This window comes from Camelus dromedarius, chromosome 2 (genome assembly GCF_036321535.1).
Source record: "Camelus dromedarius isolate mCamDro1 chromosome 2, mCamDro1.pat, whole genome shotgun sequence".
NCBI classification, from domain to species: Eukaryota; Metazoa; Chordata; class Mammalia; order Artiodactyla; family Camelidae; genus Camelus; species Camelus dromedarius.
In genome coordinates this window covers 11474463-11486769 of record NC_087437.1, presented here as the reverse complement: position 1 = coordinate 11486769, position 12307 = coordinate 11474463, and the positions used below count along the sequence as shown (strand labels likewise).

The 12307-nt window shown below is 42.3% G+C and overlaps 1 protein-coding gene across 6 annotated transcripts in view; it reads left to right on the top strand.

The window, feature by feature from the left end:
• Positions 1-12307, top strand: part of THRB (thyroid hormone receptor beta) — a 382589-nt gene that overhangs the window by 156009 nt on the left and 214273 nt on the right. For all 6 annotated transcript variants that reach the window (XM_031434127.2, XM_031434053.2, XM_064491141.1 and 3 more), the window contains exon 2: positions 6482-6553. The gene's annotated coding sequence lies outside the window, so the exon portion shown is untranslated. The remainder of the gene's footprint in view (positions 1-6481; positions 6554-12307) is intronic.

The following is a 12307-nucleotide window of genomic DNA, read 5'->3' as shown; positions in this document are numbered from 1 at the left end:
TAGGGTAAGATCTAGAGGGTGGGCCCAATTATATACAATACCTACCTTCTGGCGAGAGCATCCATTCATTGGTACTTCATCCTTATGAAACCAAAGAACAGTCAATACAATCAATAAAGACAGTCGCCCTAGAGAAAGGCAGTGGCTTCCTGGGGTGCTATTTGAAAGGGGTTTAGAGATTGGCATTGGACTCGGCAGTAAGGAAAGTTTGTGCTGAATTAGTATTTTCCTTGACGAGCATGGGAACGGGCCAATGGTGACATTAAGCCATGCGTTTATCTTGGAACTTTTCAATTCAGTAAATCTTACGGTATCTTGGAAACATGAGTTACTTTCTCCATTTTATAGGGTGAAGGAAAGGAACAGTAGACAGGTGTAGCCCAGCATTAAACCTTTTACTTTTTTTTTTCCTGTGCATTTTTTTTTAATTGAAGTAAAGTTGCTTTGCAATCTTATATCAGTTTCAGGTGGTCAACAGAGTGATTCAGTATTTGTATACATTATACTTCACTTAATAGAATTAAAACTTTTAGTATCTCTTGCTCTTGTTTCATTTCTGTTCACATTCATGGAGATTATTTCAGATAGTGCCTTACAAATGTTTATCTGTTTCCTCCTTTCCATTCCTACTGCCCCTGTTTTGTTTTTGATCCTCATTAAAAGAATTAGTATAGGAGATCTCTAGATCGCTCCCCTGCTTCTGGTGCTTAGAATTGTTGGATCGGGTAAGAGGTCATGGGCTCCATCAAAAACCAAAGGAAAGCGATGGACCATCTCTCAGAAAACTGAATCTTACACAGACTCCTGCCAGTTTGCTCAGGAGGGCTGTGAATTAATTCCCTGAGGTCTACGCTTAATTACAGATCCCTGGTCTAGCTGTCTCCCTCCTGTCAACCCCTCAAGCTTTTATCAGAGTAATATTTCTAATGCACAGTTTGAATCATACCACTCTCTGCTCAGGACCTATTCAGTTCCCGTTGCCTTCAGAACAGGAGGAAGCCCAGTGTGCTTGGACTGGGATCCACACTTTCCAAGCCCCCTCTTTGCAGCCTCACTGAACCCTCCTCCCAAGTACACCGCCTTCTGAGCCTGACCAGAACACTTGCTGTTTCCCTCAGTACTGCTTGTACTCTGGTCCCACGGTTGCTGCTACCTGCACACCCTTTCCCTCACTTCCGCCTGCTGATGGATTTTCTAAACTTCAAGCCCAGAGTGTGTTCTGGTTCTCAGTTATTTGTGCAGGCGGAGCTCTCAGCACCTTGTGTGGTGTCTCGTCCATCCTGGTGGTGGGTTTGCCTGTCTGCCCTCAGATCCCTTCCCTGCCCGTCCCCTGTGTGACTGAAAGGTTGCCATCAAGGCCTGGGCTGTCCAGGTTCTGGAGTCAAGGGGCCTCCATCTGGGTGGCCCTGGAAGGAGAACAGGAGACTGAAGGCAGAGGGGGAAACTGGGCCGTTCCTTTCTCACACTCTCTGCCCCAGGCAGGCTCTCTAATAACAGCTGCGTCTCCTCTGGGGATTCGAAACCTACCAGGGAGGCCGTTGGAGCATTCAGCTTCTGCAGAGGTGGTGGCAGGGGGCAGACCCTGGCTCCTGGGCTCCAGCATCAACACATCCATGCTTGTTGTTCCTGTAGCTCAGGGATTCTCTGCAGTACTGAGCTCCCAGATGCCTCAGTCTCCCGTTTGCCTTCACAGCTTTCCTTCTCCTGGGCAATCAGTTCCTGGCACTATAGTCCTTCTATTTAAATACTTAGATCACTCTGTGTTTTCCTGGTTGAACCTGACTGAAACAGCTGGCATTTGGTGGCTATTTGATGAATTTTATTACATAATTTTAAACTCTCTTCTATGTGGGCATCTGTCTTTTGGGTAAACCAGTGGTAGGTCCTGCATCAGTTGTATCTAGTGCACAGTCACATTGCAGGGCGTGACTTGGAGGAGTAATGAATTACCTCAAAACTCAATGGTTTGTCAAAAACTAAAAATAGAATTACCATACGATGTAGCAATCCCACTCCTGGGCATGTATCCAGAGGGAGCGCTAATTCGAAAATGTTCGTAGCAGCACTATTTACAATAGCCAAGACATGGAAGCAGCCTAAATGTTCATCAGATGACAGACGACTGGATAAAGAAGTCATGGTATATTTATACAGTGGAATATTACTCGGCTACAAAAAAAAGAGTAAAGTAATGCCATTTGCAGCAACATAGATGGACCTGGAGATCGTCAGTCTAAGTGAAATAAGCCAGAAAGAGAAAGAAAAATACCATATAAGACTCATATGTAGAATCTATAAAAAGAAAAAAGACATGAATGAACTTATCTGCAAAACAGAAACAGACTCAACATAGAGAACAAACTTATGGTTACCAGGGGGAAGGGAGTGGGAGGGATAAATTGAGAGTTAGAGATTTGCAAATACTAACTGATAGATATATAGAACAGATAAACAACAAGTTCATACTGTATAGCACAGGGAAAACTATATTCAATATCTTGTAGTAACTTAAACAATGAAAAAACATGAAAACAAATATATGTATGTATAGGTATGACTGAATATTATGCTGTACACCAGAAATTGACACAACACTGTAAGCTGACTATACTGCAATTAAAAAAAAATTCAATGGTTTGAAATAGTTGGCACTTATAAGTTCACGAGTCTGAGGATTGGCTGGGTGGTTCTTTGAGTTCCAGCTGGATACACTCATACATCTGTGTCCAGCAGTGGGTCAGCTGGGTGGCCCTGCCCAGCTTGCCTGGGCTGATTAATATGTGTGGGGCTTGGCTACCGTAGGCTGATCTGGGACAGTGGTGGCTGAGACATGAGTCAATGCCATTCCACGTTTCTGAGCCATGACAAGCTAGTCCAGGCGTGTCCTCATGGCAGTTAGAGGAGCAAAGAAGACACAGAAACATAACAAGAACTTTTTCAAACTTCAACATGCGGCATACCTGCTAACAGTTCATTGGCCAAAGCAAGTCATGTGACCAAAAGCTGCATCAGAGAGGGCAGGGAAATCGACTCCACCTCTTTAGTGAGAGGAGCTGCGAAGTTACATGGCAAAAGGGTAGTTGCCAGGGGGGCTGAAGTTGTAGGCAGTGAATGCAATGCAATCAGTCTATCCCAGGCTCCAGAGAATTTGATGAGAGACCTGAGACCAAAGAAATAGAACGATGACATTAAATTTTTGCCATCATAGTAACTCTTCTTAAAAGAAAACTTTGCAATAAAATACACGTTATGTATTTGCTAGTTTGTTCTGTAGAGTTCATTTGTACATAGTTACAGACTGAAAAAAAAAATAGACCGAGTAAAGAGTCATTTATAAATAACATATTAATAAACCGAGTTAAAGGGACTTTATTTATACTTTAACCTTCAATTTGCATTAATTGGGAGCAGTCCTGGGAAATGGTGCCAACCTTACCTCAGGTCAGATGGCTTAACAAAATGAACTGCTTCATGCCCAGAAATTAATGTATCCCAAATATAAATAGGAATCAGTTACAAAACAGAATTTTGAAAGTACAGAATAACCACACTGTTAATATATTTGTGTCCCAATTAAAAATGTGTAAAGAACACACATTTTGGGCTAAAGTTGTCCCAGGGAGCGATTCTCATTTTTGCCTTGAATTTTGTGTCAACAAACCAGGCCACCTCCTTTGAGCCACGAGCAAATTCACAGATCCCTGTTTTCTAAAGACACGAAGAATTAAAAATGGGGATGTTTAAGTTGGAAAGGTCTGGGCCTTGACCTTGCTACTTTAAATTTCCTTCATCACTAGGAAGTCACTTTGAATTTGTCTCTGCGGAGAACTCTAATTTGGTTTGAGCCACACCATGAAAGAGATGCTGTCTGTTTGTATTATAGAAAAACTTGGAAGCCACCTCCGTGACACTGTTTTTCAGTTTTCTCCTCGGCAGTTTTCTCCTGAAACCTGAGCCTGTTCTCAGTCATTCAGAATGAGGCCTCTGACCACCTACTGCCGGAGCGAGATTCCTGGCTAGCCTCTTTTTCACTGTCTGGGCAAAATTTGGAACCTTCTTTGCCTCTCCTTTCCTCATCTGAGCAATGGGGTTATTAATAATACCTACCTCATCTGATCAGTGTGAGGATTAAGTTAAGTGAGCTTAGGTAAGAGGATTAGCCTAGCCTGCCCACAAGATGTGTTTCAGAAGTGTTATATTAAAATACTCATTATTATTAATTATGAGGTGAGAAAGTTTAGGTGGTTTTCACTGAGTCAGGTTCACATACAGTCTTCAAAGTCTTAATCAGAATTGTACCCTCAAAAAGTACACTGCGGTTCAGTATTGTTTTTCATACAAAGGCACTGTTTGTTTTGAGATATTAGTGTCAAGGGTAGTGGTGTATATCTCCTCATTGTCACCCTAAAGCCACAGCAATTACAAACACAAGCTTCTTCCTGGCCTTGCCAACATGGTCTTTGAGAATGCTTTTAGAATGTGCTTCTTAAATGCCGTGGTCTTCAATCTCACGATCAGAGTTTCTGGTTGTCTAGCAAACAATGAGATGATATCGACACACTTGGGATTTGAGATTTATGACAAAAGCAAATGGAGAGAGACTTGGAAGAAAATAGATCAATACAAGCCCAAAGTCTTCCTGAATGTTGTTTTAAAAGGGAGGGGTGGGGGAGGGGGAAAAAAGAGGGTTAAAAAAAGGAAAGACATTTTAAAAAATGAAAAATAAATTTTAAAAAGAAAAGGAAAATTAATAATAAGCCAATCAATTTTTAACAAATCCATTTTGCCTTTAACACACTGAGTGTCCACTCTGCATGGAGTCACACTGCAGAAGAACAGCACTTTGAGATGCTCTGGATGGAGTTGCAGAAGAAACTCGTACATACACACATACGTGCGCATCCACACACAACCACCACGCACTTTTTAAAAATTCTTATTTCTTATTTGAAGTGTAGTCAATTTACAATGTTAGTTTCAAATATACAGCAAAATAATTCAGCTATACATATATATATAGTCATATATATGCAGATTTTTTTCCATTACAGCTCATTACAAGAAATTGAATACAGTTCCGTATACTAGACAGTAGGTACTTGTTGTTTATCTATTTTATGTATAGTAAAGTGTATCTATTAATCCCAAATGTCTAAGCTATCCCTGCCCCTCTTCCCCCACCCCCAGTAATCACAGTTTGTTTTCTATGTCCGTGAATCCTTTTCTGGTTTGTAAGCAAAATTTGTATTTTCTTTTTAGATTCCACCTAGAAATGATATCATTATAGTATTTGTCTCTCTCAGTCGGACTTACTTCACTTAGTACAATCATCCCTAGGTCCATCCACGTTGCCAGCACACACTTTAATGACAGGACAAGTGCTTTGATGGTCCCGGGCAGAGCGGCAGTGACTGAGCGGAGACTTAGTGTGGCAGCAGAGGGCACGAGCTGCTGCCGTCACAGTGGCCAGCTCACACACGTGACACTGAGTCGAAGTGTAGAAGGCCAGATACAGGTACACAGACTTGGATCACCTAGGTGAATTAAAAACATGCAAACACTGTTCATTGTCCTGGAAACACATATTATTTGTAAATGTTGAAAAGCATTGTGTTCTGGAAAGATACAAACAAATTCATGGTCTGGCCTTGGAGTGAGGTTGTCAAGAAGATTATGTGCTCTATTTTGTTTAATTAGAAAAAAAAATAGCTGATTAGGACAAAATATTGTCAGTGGTCCCTTCTGAGTAGCGGGGACCCAGACATTTGTTCCGCCAACCTCTGCTCCTCTGTGATGTCTAAGTTCCCCACAACAACAATTGTGGAACCACAGTTACTGAAAACGCAGTTCCTCACTGGCTGTGCAGAGAGACACCTGGCGACGTCATTTCCTGCAGGAACCGAGGCTGGGGCCAGCTTGACTGTGTCTTCCATGCTTTACACCCGTGGGAAGTGTCCCCAGCATCATCGCATTGATCCCTTCCGGACAGCTCCGTAGCTTCCTCTCAGCCACACACCCTGACGTCTCGCCAGAGGCACGACCCACGCTGGTCTTTGTTAGGACCTAGCCTGGGAACTGCCCTCTGACACCCAGCTGGACCCCTATTTAGCACAAAATTCCTAAGATGTTTAAGATTCACCATTACCTTTTGGCCATCTTCCCAGCCTGGGAATCCAAAACCCTGGAGTCCTGTGCACAGATAAGTAGGTCTTTGGGATCCACAAACGTTGTCCAATGCCTATAATGCATTATAACAACCCTTATGTTAAAGCCCCTTTCTCTGAAGCCGCCTTCCCTTGGGAATGAGATTTTGTCTAAGTCTATTTGCATCTATTCAAAATCAGAGGCAGCCCTGAAACCAGATTCTGTTTAAACATAGAAGGAAGAGCAGTGGCAGATTAAGCAAATGTTGGGGAACTTAAAAAAAAAAAACAAAAAAAACCACACTTCTATTTATCTTCCTGTGTTTCGTTTTTTCCAGATCTGCAGTTCCCCTCTCGTCGGCCGTCCTGCGTGGGTGCCTAGTTCCTCCCTGGATTTCATGGATCGGAAGGTTAGATGCCAGGCTTGACTTGGCTGTTTGCAGATTCGTGGTCTTTATGATTGTCGCTTTTTAACATTATGGGAATTGTCTTCTCATTTGTGGCACTACTACTGTTGTTACTGAACACAGTTTTGAACTCTGTAGGTATTTGGGAGAAATATAGAACATGAACTGGATCAAAAATCAACATAATGGAGAAAAGGATGCTATGAATTCACTTGGAGGAAGAAAAGTCATAATTGGTCAGAGTGAAAGGAGCCCATTTTTAATTTGTTATATGGAAAACTGCTTGATAAAGAAGCAATAGTCCTCTCCAATCTCTCTGTCCTAAAATGGTTTAAAAAAAGAAAAAAAAAGAAAGGCAAAAGGATGAGATCACCCTTGGTTAGAGCAAGTCTGATAGGATGTGAGCACCTGTGCAGGGCAGAGCCTCTTCCCCTACTGCCCAGCCCACTGGGCCTCCCTCTGGTCTCCAGATGTTTGGAAGTCTCAAGCCGCCTGTTGGGAGCACGAAGATGTCATTTGGAACCAAGTTTGTTTACATTATTATAACAACAGTTTCAGTTTGTCTCCGCCGTTAAGGTTGTATCAACACTTCCCTTTCTGTGTTTATTATTTTTAGCAGTTGAAAAGCTAAGCATGAAAAATGGCTCTCTGGCGGTCAGGGGACGTTCCGGCTGGGCCAGGGTCTGTGGCGTCTGGAGCAGCGCTGGCGGGTGAGGGAGTCGGGTCTTCTGAATGCTGTCTTTGTGTCTCCCATCGCCAGGGCCTCTGGCCTATTGTCCGGCCGCCTCGGCTGGGGTGGCGCTATCTGATTGTAACCAGTGCTAATATTACAGGGCTCAGTGCCCAGGCCCTCCCTGGGGGCCCCCAGTCTGGCTGCCTCTGTCTCCCAGCCCTCTCTCCAGGGGACCAGTCACAGCTCTCATATCAGAAACACTATTTGTAATTTATAGAATGTTCCAGGGAAAAGGATCAGTAAGGATCGTCTAGACCTGCAGGTCTCTGACTTTTTTTTTTTTTACAAAGAACTTTTACCCAAATGCAATCTTTCAATGAAACCCGATTTGTAAGACATGCAAAAGTACAGCCGTTCTGTTTGAAGGCACGAAGCTTGCCCTAAACGCCACTCTTTAGCCTTCTCTCCCTCCACACCCCTAACCAAGGTGACTTCTCAGGTCCCCTCACCACCCCCTCTCCAGGTAACCTTCACCTACACCTCCCCAGAATTCTTGCCACCATTTTTACAGGGCAAGCCCCTCAGTTTACGGATAAGGAAACTAAGAGGTGATTTTATAGATGCTTAGCACATGAGACATTAGACACTAAAAAAGTATACTGGATTCATTTTTTACATAGTTTTAGAGAAGGCAGGACTAATCTCGGGTGATAACAATTAAAAGAGTGGTTACTTCGTGGAGAGGAGGGGTTGACGGGGAATGGGCTCAGGAGAATTTTCTTGGGTGATGGAAATATTTATCTCAACAGAAGTGTGGGCTGCCTGGCATTTGTCAAAACTCTCCTGTGCTTTTTACCATATGTAATAAAAACAAAGAAGGAGGATAAGGCCAAAATATTAGCTGATTTGTGGATGAAAATGCTGAGAACTTCTTTAAATACTGAAAATTCTGATGGTCTTTCTTAAAGCTACGTGGCTGTTTATTGAATGGGGTCTATGGTCATTATGCAAAGTTACAGAAGACAGGAGACCACGATGGTTTTCCAACCCTTTCTTGGTTCAGTAATTATGAAAAACAGAAAAAACATCTCAGAGAATTTCAGACAACAATGCACTGAATCCCTTTTGGGGTCTTCTAGCCCATCGTGCAGCTGAAGTGTGTTTACTGGTGTTCTGAGAGTAGACGTTGCAAGTACGCTGCTTGATTCGTGCATGACTTTGACATGTACTATTGGTAAACTCCAGGAAATTGCTCATAATTTTTTAAATATTTTGTTCCTTCTCTGAATGCTTTTTTATGACCTATAAAATGGAAGTTTTCTTGTCACATATCTTGCTGGAGTGGAACTTCTGGTGACAGAGTGGAATTCAGGCCTGAAGGGACACTGACATCCCTGCACTAAGGCATTTGGGCCCTTTAAAAATGACTTTCCTTGGGGGAGGGTAGAGCTCAGTGGTAGAGCGCATGCTTAGCATGCACGAGGTCCTGAGTTCAGTCCCCAGTACCTCCTCTAAAAATAAAGAAATAAATAAACCTAATTACCTACCCCTCCTCTAAAAAAAAAACCCAAAGTAAATAAATGTCACTTTTCAAAAAATAAAAAAAAAAATTTTAAATGACTTTCCTTCCCCCGACATACTTGGAACCAACTCTACTTAAATTGTTCAGTGTGCACGTTTTAGAAGTCTGGCATGAACATCGAAGGTTATGATTTGGGTTGAAATACTGCTAAGGTCATAGGCCCAGGCAGAGAGGACCCAGAGGCCAACCCTGCATTTTAGATCCTGATGAGAAAACTGGGCTGGGAAGAGCCAGGAGAATGTTCTCGAAAAGGAAATGATGACAGTGATGGGAAATGGTAAGAAAGGGTCACGTGAAGCAGGAGCAGGAAGGCTTTAAAGATACAGTCGTCCCTGGGAATCTGGGGGAGCAGTTCCAGGACCCCCAGCATATGAAAATCCTAGATGCTCGAGTCCCTCATGTAGATAAAATGGTGCAGGACAGTCAACCCGCCACTTCCCCGGGTCCCGCATCCGTGGATTCAACCAGCCCCGGATGGACCCAAGGGGCGGGCTGTGCACCAGTGTTCCAAACTTCAGGGCTGTGTGACTTTTCTTCAGAAAGAACTAACTGCTACTTCTGTGATTTCCAAAAAAAAAAAAGGCCAAGGCCTATTTCACTCATAAGATGGATCCACATTAACAAAAATTTAGACCACTAATGAGGCTATGGAAAAACGGAATCAGCTGTAAAAAGATCATTTTAAGTAACCAGGACATGTTTTAACCCACACATACCGCATTTGGCCCGCACATGCATGCAAAAGTCCCCATCGAATCAAATTTAATTTAGCAAGATTTTTATCCAACCAATTCAATTTAATGTGCACAAGAACAGAAATGAAATTGCACAACGTAGGAAGAGTTTGAACAGAATTTGCTTTTTTGCAATTCATCGTCTATTGAAAAGGCACCGGTTCTTCAAGTCATTAAGAGTCAATTTATTCAAATGGCAAGGACCAAGACAAATTGTATGACTTCTCCAATCCAGTGATTTGGGGCACATGAGTCTCCTAGGGCCAATGTTCTTGAAATGTGCGTGTGTGAAAATACATGTAAGCTACAGGGCAAGGGGTGTTAGGAAAATGTAGCATATATGTAGTCAGATTTCAGTTATTCATGAGAATGAGAGTAAAATGTCACTAACTGAAGTCCAATCTATTGATATTTTTCCCACTGACTCTTAAAAATCAGCAACCTGGACCTTTTCAGCCACTAAACTGCTTCCAAGGGCTGTGAACAAGTGGGAAATAACCTGATTTGATATTTTCCTTCTCCTTCTCACAACTCTTTTTCCTATTGGTACAACTGGGCTCGTCACAACTAAAAAACTGGGAGAGAGAAAAATAACAAACACCTTAATGTGCATGTTATGATTCTTCTCCTTTTCCAGACAGGGAAACTGAGGGTGGAAGGCCAGGAGCAGTGCCCGAGGAGGTGGCTGTCACCATGGCAGGGCTGGGCTTGAACACACATCTTTCTGTCTAGAATAAGAAGAGAAGCAATGGATTGAAACTAAACATTATATTACCTTGGATGGAGAGGAGAAATAGCCAAATTTGTGGAGAGAGTAGACTACTATTTTGGGCCTGTGCATAACAAAAAAAGTCTTAAATAATAGTGACAAACACACAAACATTTATTTTTCTGCCCAGGACAGTTGTGAGGGAGGTGAGTGGTGGTTCTGTTATCATCAGGGACTCAGGTACCTTCTATCTTTCTGTATTTTTACTCTTAAATGTATATTTTATCCTCAAGGTTACCTCTTGGGTCAAGATGGCTGCTGGAGCACTAGCCCTCACACATTAATTCTCAGCAGCAGGAAAGCTGGAAAGAGGGGGACAAAAGGCACCCATTACCAGCTGTTTTTCCTGTCTAGGAGGCCTTAACATGAATTCCCACCTCACAGCTTCTACCTACAATCGCATCTACCAACTCCTGGTTGCAAAAGAATCTGGAAAATGTAGCTTGGGTACTTTACCCTCCAGAAGTAAAGTAACATTTGATTATAAAAGAATACCATGGCAGCATCTAGCAGATGGGTCACAATTAGGCAGCTATTAAAGACTTTTCAATTCTGGAGAGGCATGATCAGGGTGGCGCTTTACAGGAACAAGTCTTGTAGGGAACAGCATGATGGGAAGCAGATTTGAGGATGCCAATTTGTGGTACTGAGCTTTGTATTACTGAGGTGGCATTAGGGACAGGAGAGAAGAGATCCGTGTGGCAGAATTTGTGAAGACTGCATTGACCAAGGAGAATGTATTCATTAATTAGCTGTGCAATTCAAAACTATGTTTCAGCAAACACACACACATGTGTACGTTTGTGGAGTGAGTGCATGTGTATAAAATACATTATATGTACATATATATTCATATACACATATACATGTATATATTCATATATATACATGCACTTATATATGAATGGCAACCCAAGAAAGACATTCAGCTAATCTTCTAGGAAACAGAATCTAGATAAACAAAAACAGTTTTGTAGTGTTCTTCCATACAGAAAATTGGCTGGAAAAAATTGAATGATGTAGTCTATTGACAATAGATAAATAATACAGAAATAAATACACACAGCACAAACAGCATAAAACTTTTCTAAGGCCCCATACTGCCAATTGCAAGGATTTTCAAACTTTGGCATCCCTGAATAAAAGAAAAAGGGAGAGTAAAAAGGGGCTAAATTATAGATTTTTAAGGGAAATAAGAGGCGAAGGAAAGATAACTAAGATCTTATCATAAGAAACCAAGCCAGAAGAAGCAAGAAAGTCAGGATGGAGAAGAAAACCAGCTTTTCTTTCCCCTTTCTCTCTCTCTTTCTTTCCTTCTCTCACTGTCTCGATCTCTCACATTCTCTCTCTCCTTTCTTTAATTTTAGGAGGAGTAGCATCATGCATTTGATAGCCATATTTTCATAGACTTTCTTTATGGGTTCCCAAATGAGAAAGAATTTAAGCTCCAAACATTGTCACATCCCTTTAGTTAAGCCGGTGGGCAGCCAGTCGTTCCGGGCCATTTTGCAGGTGACAAAATCAAAGCCCATCTGTGCTGCTGGTAGGAGAGAACCAGGCCCCCAGCATGGCTATTCTGGAAGTCCTCTCATCCATGGTACACGGTGCACTCACGTATATACATGCTTCTTGTGTATGTTCCCCACGAGGCTGGGCAAAAATGATGGAGTTTGTCAGTACCACTTTCTAGGTACTGTGTGTTTGACATCTTTGGCTGCGAGGCAAAATAACTTTTCATTTCAGCTTTTAAAATCAGCTGAATAAGCAGAACTCAGTTTTCTGATTTAACCCCCTCTGATGGCATTTTGCAAAGCTAGTGTGAGCTCTGTTTTTCCCACCGCACATCAGAGAGGGTGGGTCTGCCTGGGCACTGGCTGCCTGCTATTCCCCGTGTCTTCTCAGGAAGCCTGCCGAGGCAAGCGCTGTAATTTCTGCTGTAACATCTTGGACAGAGTCTCTCATTAAAAAGTAAATGCCTGTACACTGACGTAATAAAAGT